Genomic DNA, 12,219 nt, shown 5'->3' with positions numbered 1-12,219 from the left:
GTTAAGTCACCACTTACGACACTGGCATGCCACACCAGTTAAAATCCTGGCTGCTCCACTTCAATCCAGCACCCTGACAATGCATGTGGAAAAGCAGATGGCCATGGCCCCAGTGCTTGGGTTCCTGCCACCCATATGGGACAGCTGAGTGGAGTTCCAGGCTCCAGCCTCAGACTTGTGAAAATTTGAGGAGTGAACCAGCAGATGGAAGAGCTCTCTGTCTCCCCCTCTCACTTTGACACTTTTAAATAACTCTTTTAAAAAGAAGAAAAAAAAATAAATTAGCCTAATTTAAAAAATGAACAAATGATCTGAATGGACACTTCACCAAGGAAGACATGGGATGATACTGATATTCATCATGTCACTTAGAAATTTAAAAATTAGAACAATGAGACATTATCACATGGCTATTAGAATATGGCTAAAATACATTTTAAACAAAACAAAATAGCTTTCAGGTATTTGGCCCAGCAGTTTTTGCATGCGGCCTAGCAGTTTAGCTGTCTGTGTCACATATCAGACAGCCCAGATGCAACTCCTAGCCCGGGATTCCAATTACAGCTCCCTGCTGATGAAGACCCCAGCTGGCAGTGATGGCTGCTCACATAGTTCAGTTTCCATCACTTATATGGGAGACCTAGACTGAGTTCCTAGCTCCTGGCTCTGGATTCAGCCCCAGACCCAGCCCTGTACCTCACGGTCCTTTGCAGGGTGAACCATCAACCAGTGGATGGGACTGTTGTATGTGTATGTATTCATGTGTCTGACTCTCTAATAACAATAACAACAACAACAACTGGGGCTGGGGTTGTGGTGCAGCAGGTAAAACCACCACCTTCAGTGCCGGCATAGCATTTGGGCACTGGTTCGAGTCCCAGCTGCTCCACTTCTGATCCAGCTCTCTGCTGTGGCCTGAGAGAGCAGTGAAAGATGGCCCAGGTCCTTGGGCCCCTACACCCATGTGGGAGACCTGGATGAAGCTCCTGGCTCCTGGCTTCTGATTAGCACAGCTCCGGCTGTTGTGGCCATTTGGGGAGTGAACAAGCGGATCAAAGACCCCTCTCTGCCTCTGCCTCTGTTACTCTGCCATTCAAGTAAGTATATATTTATATAATAATAGTAATAATAAATAACTAACAATATCAATTGCTAGCAAAGATAAAGGGCAACAGGAACCCTTATTCATTGTTGGTGGGAATGCCAAGTGTTATGGCTATTTTGATGACAGTTTGATAGTTTCTTATGTGGTTAAGTACAGTTTTAGCATGAAACCAAGTAGTCACACACTTAGATATTCACATTTGAAAATTAATTTCCATCATTTGCATATAAACGTTTAATATAACTTTATTAATAATCTTCCAAAACTGGGAGCAACTAAGATATGTTTCAATAGGTGAGTGTATAAGCAGATAATAGTAAGCCCCCAACAATGGAATATGCTCCAGTAACGAAAAGGAATAAGCTATCAAATCACATAAAGACACAGATCAATCTTAAATGCTCACTGCTAAGTTAAAGAAGCCAATATGTGTCGCTCCCCGTCTTCGTGGAGGAACGACACAGGACCCTGCGCTGTTCTTTTGTCTGCTCGGCCCTCCCCGGGTTTGCTGCTGGTTCTTCCCGGGTTGGCTACCATCCCTTCCACCTCCGTGGAAGCGCGGTTCCCCCTGGCCACTTTCCCCACTTCCGCGGGGGAGCGGCACACCGCCGGCCGGCTCTCTCGGGGGCTGCACAGGTGTTCCTCTTAGATGTTCCTGGTGCATGTTGTCTCTCTCCTCCTTTATAGTCCTCTTCCACCAATCCCAACTCTGCTACCCACACGCCGAGTACGCTGCTCTCCTCCAATCAGGAGCAGGTCCTACAGTTTATTGGTTGAACTGGAGGCAGCTGTGTAGAAGCTGTCTCCTCCTCTCCCAGCGCCATATTGTGGGAGAGCAGATGCATAGAATAAGTCTTAATTCCAGTAACTTAGTCTAGTCTGAGTTGCTCCCAGTTGCTCCCCACAATATGAAAATACTGCTGTTTTTACTCATGATTTCATTTATATCATGTTCCTAAGAGTTAACACAACATGCCTGTAATTGCTAACCTTGGAAAGACCTGCATTCAAGGTTACTCTTTGGCTAGCCTCTGGGAACTTGGATTTCAGAAGGATCCCCAGCATTCCAAGGCCTGATAGTACCTAAACTAACAATAGAATATACGGTGAACACTTGTTCTTCTAGGAGTCTGGAGTTTTGGTAGATGTGAAACAGAGGGTGCCTATGTGATCAGTCCCCAGGAGAAAGCCAGGCCATGAGTCACAAAGGAATTTGAGAGACATTTCACACAGGCTGTCAGGCTAGCTACTAGGGGAATTTATCAAAGTCACTCCACTTGGAGAAAACTCTCAGAAATTTGTAGCTGCTCTCATCTGGACTTCACTGTCTCTGCTTTTTTCCTTTGTGGATTTTGCTTTGTAATAACTCTGTAATAACTCCTTTTTTAAAAAGATTTATTTATTTGAAAGTCAGAGTTACACACAGAGAGGAGAAGTAGAGAGAGAGAGAGAGAGAGAGAGAGAGAGAGAGAGAGAGAGAAGGGTCCTCCATCTGATGGTTCGCTCCCCAATTGGCTGCAACGGCCAGAGCTGCACCCATCCAAAGTCAGGAGCCAGGAGCTTCTGGGTCTCCCATGAGGGTGCAGGGGACCAAGGACTTGGGCCATCTCTATTGCTTTCCTAGGCCATAGCAGAGAGCTAGACTGGAAGTGGAGCAGCCGGGTCTTGAACCAGCACCCATACGAGATACTCCCGCTTCAGGCCAGGATGTTAACCCACTGCACCACAGCTCCGGGCCCTCTCTGTAATAACTCTTAACCATGGGCAGAGTTATATGCTACATCCTGTGAGGCCACTTAACGAATAGTCAAACATACAATGGTCTTCAGAACCCCTATACACACCAGGGACTTTGAAAAATTGAGGGAAAGTGTACACTATGAAAAAAAGTATATGTATTTAAGATTTATAATTATTTAAGATTTTTTACACCAAAATAAGTTCACACATTTTAATTACAGTTTCCAAGAATTTCTTGAAGTTCTCACAATATGTCATAAAAGTCAAAACTGAATGACTGAACCTTAATTTATGCAAATCTTTTAAATTTAATACTTTAGCAAGTAGGGGAATCCCAGTATGAAATGCAGATTATGGCAAAGGAATGTAACTGTAGCACCAACATACAGAAGGTAAACTTATTCAAGAAGATAAGGTATATCTATTGTTGGAAATTAACAGAGTCTGTAAGTTCAAATAAAAACCAAATCTAAAATTCTACTCTAATTAATGAGTTTTTTTCCTATGAGGTATAGATCAACTCTGAAGCTACTAAGCCTATACAGTGAAATTGAATAATCAAGTAATTTGAAATTTGATGACAGAAGATGGTACCCAGGTTTTCCATAGTTGAAATTGGAACCTCAAGATAAGCAAAGGGAGGAGGCTAGCAAGATATGTGTGGTAATGAATTACAGTTGGAGAAATGTGTAGCCTAGTAGTCTAACATAAACACAGATGGTTACTTACATCGACACTTGCACTCATCTCACATACACATCTTTGCTCTGTGTTCTGAAGAATTCTTGGAAGAAATTTTGCTTCTCAGTTATGAAAGGCTCATGTTTCGCATATCATCCACACACACACAAAGTACCCTTGGAAAGTGGCTGATTAACATGAACCTGAACACCTGAAATATGTTGTGTTAGAAAGTAAGGTTACGCTAGGGGCCAGCGCTGTGGCATAGCAGATACAGCTGCCACCTGCAGTGCCAGCATCTCATATGGGTGCCCGTTCCTGTCTGACTGCTCCTCTTCTGATCCAACTCTGTTATGGCCTGGGAAAGCAGTGGAGGATGGCCCAAGTGTTCAGACCCCTGCACCCACGTTGGGGGCTCTGAGGAAGCTCCTGGCTCCTGGCTTCAGATCAGCTCAGTTTCAGCCACTGTGGGTGTTTGGGGAATGCACCAATGAATAGAGGACCTTTCTCTCTGTCTCTCCCTCTCTATGTCTGTAACTATACCTCTAAAATAAATAAAGTATGTTAAAAGAAAAGTAAGGTTATGCTAAAAAGTCATCATGAGAAAATTGTATCAAAAGAATACATGAGGCAATTTTAAAAGTTCCCAGCGGTCAAAATGGAACAGTTTGAGCAATTTAAAATTGTACTGAATTCTAATTCAAAGTATAAGACAAATACATGTGTATTTAAAGTGATATAAAGAAATGATTAAATAAATGGGGTGAGAGGAGGAAGAAAGATAAATTTCAACTCTGGAAAGGAACTCCAAATAATTCACTGACTCTGCCACAAGGAGATGGAGCTCGGCTCCCTATGCATTAAATACAGGCTGTGTGCACTGACTGCCTCCCCAAAATTACACCATCAATAGGGAAACCATGAGAAAGTAAAGTGCAGAAACCTGAAAGATATGACCAAATTTGCTGCTACCCAAGATTAACCTCGAGAGTAGTAAAGAACCTCGACAGCAGGCATTCTTGATCTGATATCATGGCGCTTACATGATCTTCCTCCAAAAAAACCAACAATCTTAGCCTCACTATGAACAAGATACCAAACTCCAAGAGAGGAATGTTCTACAACATATATGGCCAGTAGACTTCAAAGTCCTCAAGGTCATCCGAAACAAGGAAAGCCTGATGAGCTGTCACAACCTGGAGGAACTTCAAGAGACAGAGCATCTTTCCATGTTGTACTTTACTGAATGGGATCCTAGCACAAACACGACTACACAAAACCCAGGAAATGTGATAAACTATGGACCTCAGTTAGTAACAATGTATCATTATCAGTTCGTTAAGTGCAATAAAGGTACCACATTATCATAAGATACTTTAAAGTTTTTTATTGATTTACTTGAAATGCCGAGTAACAGAGAAAGATCTTCCACCTACTGGTTTACTCCCCAAATGCCTGCAGCAGCCAGAGTGGAGCCAAGTCAGAGCTGGGAGACCAGAACTCCATCTGCATCTCCAACGAGGATGACACGGATCAGAGTACTTGAGCCACCATCTGCTGTCTTCTCTGGTTCAATGGCAGGAAGCTGGACTGGAAACCTAACAACCAGGACTTGCACAAGTACCCTGATATGGAATGTGATCCTGCCAAGTGGTGGCTTAACACATTGCACCATGATGCCTGCCCCTAATGTAAGATGTTAATTGCAAGGCCAACTGGATATGGAGTTTATGGGAACTCTTTGTACTATCTTTTCAAGTTTTTCGTAAATAAAAAACTATTCTAACATAAAACATTAATTTAAAATTATTTTAATAATTTAAGTTATATTTCTACCTGTTTATCTAGTGTTTCCCAATGTATTTTATCATAGAATTCCTCTTTATTATCTGTACATTAATTACTAATAACGAGTAGAATTTATATTTTGTAAAATACCCTTTGGAATGTATTAAAAGTAAAGCTGTTACTTAGAGATCTTCCAATTCCAAAGCTTTGTTTCAGACGGTTAACCCAAAGCATCTCCTTTCTGTGTGACTATATCCAAGTCACCGCTTACTGGGAGTGAACGAATGAAGCCCACTCTTGCACCTGCATCGGTGCTGTCTGGCTAGAGTTTTTAAAGATTCTTCTCGGCCGTCTAGGATGTGGAGTGCAACATGGCTGGTTTCTGCTCCTGCAAGTTTGCCTGTTTGATACAGCTATTTCCCTCAGGTCCTCACCAGAGCAGTACCTGTCTGACCCTTCAGTGTGGCTAAAGCTTCATGTTGCTCTGTGCTACCTGTGGGTTCAAGCCACGGTTCTCCTCCTTACAAAGTGAGAATCTGGGGAGAACCGTTTTACCCAAGTATCAGCATCTTTGACTCGGAGAAGTTTGCCAAGCTATTTTCTATGCTCTTCCCATGGTAACACTTTCTCAAATTCAAGCATGCTGTGAACTACAAACCCTAATCCACCTATTAAGGTAATGGATGACTCTGCTGAACAAACTCCTTTCTTCCAAACATTTGCTGGCGCTTTCATCTGCATAAAGAGCAGAACTAACCCTCCCTTCTGACAATCTGTTTTACAGTCATAATTGTCACTTCCCTTGCTTTTGATTTTCTATTGTGCTCATCTCATTCAACTTATATCTAAGTCATATTCTTGATTTCTTGTCATTTGCTGCACACATCCAAAAACTTATTATTGTAAGTTTGGCTTCCCTGTTATTTGCTGACTCTACTCCCACCACTCTTACAACTGCCTACCTCACTATCCCTTAGACAAGTGCCGTCTTAACATCTCCCATCTGTTGCCTCACCCTGTCCATGCAACTTCCCAGTGCATGACCAGAACAATCTTTCAAAAATCCCACTATCATCTCGTCACTGTTAATAGCTTTTGATTGCTCCCCCTTGTCCTTAGAATGAAGTTCCAACAACTTTGCATAGAGTTCCTGGTTACATTCCTACTCTCCAGTATTTCTTACCACTCTGATTTATTTATATACAGAACTTTCTAAAGATTTCTGAATGTACCAAAGTTTTTCATAGCCTTTCTCTTCTATTGACTAAATCCTTCCAACTCCTAAGTCTTCTACATCTTCCTTTTCTTCCTTCACCTCAGTAACTTCTAATCATCCTTTAAAATTTCACGCTGGTGCTATCCCCTACAGAAGGGATTTTTTTGTTTGTTTGCCTCTCTCAAAGTCAATCTGTGCACTTGTCCTATATATTCTATAGCACTCTGAACATATCTCTACATCTATAAAAACTATATGGGTATTCCATGCACTTATTTTAGCCAGTATCCCTCTAGGATATGCATTCCATGTAGGATAAAGTAACAAATGAATGAACTCCATAGAACATTCCAGAATGTTCCATCACTTGAGTGATTTTGGCTAGGGAAGACTATCCTCAAACTAGTATTATTCCTTTCAAAATATCCGGCTCTAAACCTAGTTTCTTGGGAACTGATACAGTTTATTTAACTATGAGCTAGTCTTCTCCCGGTAATTGTTGACCTATCACAGATTAATTTCAGACATCCATCTGTTACTTGGGGACTTTATTTCTGTTCTAAATTCAGTTGGGAGAGAGGGTATGATTCAATTCAGTGAAACAATCACTAACTACATATATTCAAATCAAACCATTATCTCAGCCAAACAGAAAACCATATAATTTCAGAGTCACATTATTTGCCTAATTGGCCCAGTGCCTCTGTATTTTTCTCACGAATCTAAATGTAGGTTCTCTCATGACTGGGCTGAATGGGTAGAAGGCCATGAGAGACAGGAGTGAGGAGAAGACCAATGAGTAAAATCCCTCCAATTTCCCACCTAGAAAAATACTTTACCCTTGGAGAACTATTGATTCTAAATTTACTACTCATTTCTTTTTCACAGAAAATGAAATTCTTGCAACTGATCCAAGTAGGGGTCAGCAAACTTCTTCTTAAGAGCTAGGTAATACAGATCTTAAAATGTATTGGCAAAGCAACAAAATCGAGGCTTTTATGTATATACTAAAATAACTATTTAAAATGTGATCATTTAAAAATGTAAAAAATTCACCCTTAGTTTGTGGGTTATATAGCTGGATTTGGCCCTTGGAGTGTAGTTTGTCTACCCCACACTCTAGACATTTGCCTACCCTCTCCTTTAAAATTCTTTGGGTATTTTTATTTATTTATTCAAAAGGCAGAGAGAAAGAGACAGAGACTGAGAGACAGAGACAGATATTCAGAAACATATCTTCCATATTCTGTTTCACTCCCCATAACAACAGTCATGGTTGGGCCAAGCCAAAGCAAGGAACTTACTCTGGGTCTCCTATGTGGGAGGCAGGGATCCAACTACTTGAACCATCACCTGCTGCATCCCAGGGTGCACATTAGTAAAAAACTGCAATTGGGATTAGAGCCAGTACTTAAATCCAGGCATTCCAATGTGGTTGCCTCAACCACTACACAAAACACAGACCCCTCTTCAGCTATTTGATGATAGCACTCATGCTAGCATACCCTCAGACTCTGTCCTACATTCAATCCCCGGCCACAATCTTGGTCTTTATCACTACCCCTTTTCTCTCCAAGATGCCTTGCATTTAGTAGTTCTTATTATAAGTATTTATCTATTTCTATAAAAACACATCTCTCAAAGTGAATGTAATACTTTACATTTTTTTGTGGAACCTAAGTGTTAGCGAGTGGCTCTTATTCAAAATCCTCACTTCTATAGAATATTCTTTTGTCCTCCCCTTCTAACTTTTTCAAAAAAAGTAAAGAGCCTCTGATTTGTAAATAGTAATATAGAAAACAATGTTTTCATTCATTTGACAATGACTAATGCAGGGCAATGATCCTTGAGAGGAGAGAGGTACATGAGGTAAAATGCTCTGTATTGGGATTCTCCAGAGAAACAGACCAACAGAAAGGATGCACGGATGGATGGGTACGTGGAGTGATAGGAGGATGGGTGGTTCAGTGCAGGGAGGGAGGGAGGGAGGGAGGGAGGGGAGATAAGAGGAGGGGAGGGCATGGGAGACCAGGAGAAGCACCTGGCTCCTGGCTTCGGATCAGCACGATGCGCTGGCCGCAGCGCGCCGGCCACAGCGGCCATTGGAGGGTAAACCAACGGCAAAAGGAAGACCTTTCTCTCTGTCTCTCTCTCTCTTCACTGTCCACTCTGCCTGTCCAAAAAAAAAAAAAAAAAAAAAAAAAAAAGAGGAGGAGGGGAGGGAGGGAAGGGAAGGAAGGAAGCATACACAGAGAGATACTTATTATATGCATTGGCTCTGTAATTAGAGAGGCTGAGAGGCCCCATGATCTGCAGTTGACAGGCTAGAAAACCAGGAAAGCTGATGGCGTAATTCAGTGTGAATCCCAATGTACTAAGGGAGATGATGGTGTAACCCCAAGTCTGAAGGCCTAAGAACTAGAAACACCAAAGTCTGGGAGCAGGAGGCGACGGATGCTTCAGCTCACACCAAGTGAATTCACTCCTTTCATGTCTTTTTATTCTAGTCAAGGCTTCAACAGGCTGAACGATGCCTGTCCATGCCAGTGAGAGCAAGATTTACTCACTTCACTGTTTTAGATGCTGGTCTTCTCCAGAAACATCCTCGGAGACACTTCAGAAATAATGTTCTACAGCTGTCTGGGCATCCTTTACGACAGGTAGGTGGACATATAAAGTTAACCAACATCCCCCTTTTCACTCACAACAGCATTCTTCTTGAGGGTAATCTCTAAATTGTGATACACAGAAGGAGAGTCAAGCCAACAGTAATAGTCCTGTTAAATTGAAGAAACAGAGATCAGATTGGGACTGGGGGTACAGGGAAAGGCGGCAGCAGAGAAGAGGACTTAACCATCTACACAGCAGTCCACACTGAACCCTGGAAGTGTCTGTGAGTGATGATGGTAAGGAAAGCCCTATGCACACACCAAATTCCTTCAAGTCTATGTGTTACACACACCTCCTTTCATGGACCTGCACCATCTCCGCAAAGCAAGTGCACTGAGGACACAAAGATCCAGAAATCATCAGAACTTGGAATGGAAAACAGCTAAATTCTGTGGAAGAGCCACATATGGAAGCCACATATGGAAGAACTGGAACCTGTAAATGAATTACACCTGATGTTGACTGATCCCCTCCTCTATGCAGACACTGAACTAAGTCCTTTCCAACAACTCCTTTGTTCAACAGAAAATCCATTCTGAGAAGTGATTACTAATTTCATTTTACTAATTACTAATGATTATTACCATATCATTAGCAATGATTATTACTAATATTATTTCTAATAGTTTACTAATTACTAATGATTACTACTATATCATTACTATATGTATGAGGTACAATATGGTGATCAAATACATGTATACAATGTACAATGTTCAAATAAGGGCAATTAATATTTTCATCTCCATAAACATTTATCATTTCTTTGTGCTGGAAAGTTTCAAACACCCCTGTTCTCATTCTTTATAAAATCTCTAACACATTTTTGTGAACTACAGTCACCCTCCTGTGCTACAGAACACTAGAACTTATTCCTCCTATGGAATTATATTTTGAGACCCCTTATCCAACCTCCTTCTATCCCCATCTCCCTCCACTTCCTAGCCTCTACCGACCACTATTCTGCTCACTACTTCTATGAAACCAGTAATCATTCTTCTCCCATATATGTAGCAGTATCACTTGATCCCATCCATCTCACTGCACCAACTGTGTACTGAACCACATGGGCCACTCTCTTCCCCAGAACCTCTGCTTCTATCTGGTGCTTTTTCCTAGTAACACTACTTCTGTATCTGTGCTTCCTTGGAAGAGAGATGTCATTAACCAGATGCATTAACACCATTTCTTTAGTTTATCTGTCTGGATGTGAGAAGTAAATCTGTTTCCTAGCAACCCTGTCCCCTGCTCCTTCAATTTTCCCTACTCATTATCTTCCCCATGATCAGCTACAAATTAGCCAAGTTATGGGCAGGTTTTGGATTTCCCAGAAATAGAAGGGGCACTTGCACACATTTGTTCTCTCGGCATGATGTGCCTCTGAGGCACCACGTTTATGCAGGGAAAGAAACAGGGAAATGGAAGCAGTCGTTCATCTACTTTGAATTTGGGAGCCAGGTTTCCCAGGGTAGCCACTTAAGTGCAGTTCTTTGGCCATTTCAAGGAAAACTTAATGTTAATCCCAAGAGGGGCCATCATTTTGGTCAAAAGGGAATCTTCATGACATCCATGAAATGCAGATCAAGTTCATGGTGAAAGAGGTAGTTTTACTCTCAGCTCTGTTGTAACATTTCCTTATGATCTTGCACCTAACCCCTCTCACCCTTTAATATCCCGAGAATTTGAGAATTAGACAATTGTTCAAACTAACTTCAACAATAAGCAATCCTTGGTTGATTTATATCAATGGAAAAATCCAGCTTTTTAAACGTTTAATCTTCTCTAATACAGCCCAGTTACTGTAGATATATAAAATCAAAATTTACTCTCCCATGATTTTCATCTGAGTCCAGCCAATCCTGACTATCTGGCATAATGTCAATGGTCACACCCTGAAATCCAATCTCTCTGATACAAGAGAGTTTTACAACGACTGCGTCCAATTACAAAGGCAGCAGTACTTAAAGGATATAGGACAGCGCCACAGCTCACTAGGCTAATCCTCTGCCTGCGGCGCTGGCACCCCAGGTTCTAGTCCCAGTTGGGGCGCCGGATTCTGTCCTGGTTGCTCCTCTTCCAGTCCAGCTCTCTGCTGTGGCCCGGGGGTGCTGTGGAGGATGGCCCAAGTCCTTGGGCCCTGCACCCACATGGGAGACCAGGAGGAGGCACCTGGCTCCCAGCTTTGGATTGGCACAGTGCGCCGGCCATAGCAGCCATCTGGAGGGTGAAACCAACGGAAGGAAGACCTTACTCTGTGTCTCTCTCTCTCTCACTATCTAACTCTGCCTGTCAAAAAAAAAAAAGGGGGGGATATAAGGATATAAAGGAGGATATGAAGTTAAGAGCCCACTCTAGAAGTGAGGATCTGGTATGCAGATAACTAAGGAGCCTAAGCTGTCAGAAGCTCCCAAATCTGACCTATAGCATACTTACCACCTGTCAAAGGAATTCCCTTTGGGCCAGCATTGAGGTGCAACAGTTAAGCCTCTGTCTGCGACATCCCTTATGAGCGCTGGTTCAAGACCTGGCTACTCTGCTTCTGATCCAGTGCTCTGCTAACATGCCTGTGGAAAGCAGCAGCAGATGGCCCAAGTGCTTGAGCCCCTGCCCCTATGTGGGAGAACCAGATGGAGCTCCTGGCTCCTGGCTTCAGCCTGGCCCAACCCCAGCTCTTGCAGCCATTTGAAGAGTGAACCAGTAGGTCAAAGATTGTTGTACTGCTCCCTCTCTCTCTATGTTCCTGTGCCTTTCAAATAAATAAATCAATCTTAAAATTAAAAAAGTAGACTATGAAATTTAGGTGAGTGTCCCAAAATTCATCTGTCCAGTAATTTTTATGCATCACATACACTTTAAAATCAAAGCTCTAGGGGGCCAGCACTGTGACTCAGTGGGTTAATGCCCTGGTCTGAAGCGCTGGCAGTAGAAGATGGTCCAAGCCCTTGGGCCCCTGCAACTGCATGGGAGACCCGGAAGAAGTTCTTGGCTCCTGGCTTTGGATTGGTGCAGCTCTGGCCAT

At 42.4% G+C, this 12,219-nt stretch overlaps 1 protein-coding gene across 33 annotated transcripts in view; it reads right to left on the bottom strand.

Moving 5' to 3' along the window:
* Nucleotides 1-12,219, bottom strand: part of LOC138850199 (uncharacterized) — a 458,403-nt gene that overhangs the window by 324,738 nt on the left and 121,446 nt on the right. The window contains exon 5 of one of the 33 annotated variants that reach the window (XR_011389863.1): nucleotides 8,725-9,307. The exons of the other annotated variants lie outside the window; for them this stretch is intronic. The gene's annotated coding sequence lies outside the window, so the exon portion shown is untranslated. Of the gene's footprint in view, nucleotides 1-8,724; nucleotides 9,308-12,219 lie in introns of those variants that run through there. 33 annotated transcript variants of the gene reach the window in all.

The sequence above is a fragment of the Oryctolagus cuniculus genome, chromosome 6 (assembly GCF_964237555.1).
Source record: "Oryctolagus cuniculus chromosome 6, mOryCun1.1, whole genome shotgun sequence".
Taxonomy (NCBI): Eukaryota; Metazoa; Chordata; class Mammalia; order Lagomorpha; family Leporidae; genus Oryctolagus; species Oryctolagus cuniculus.
This window is presented reverse-complemented; position numbering and strand designations above follow the sequence as displayed.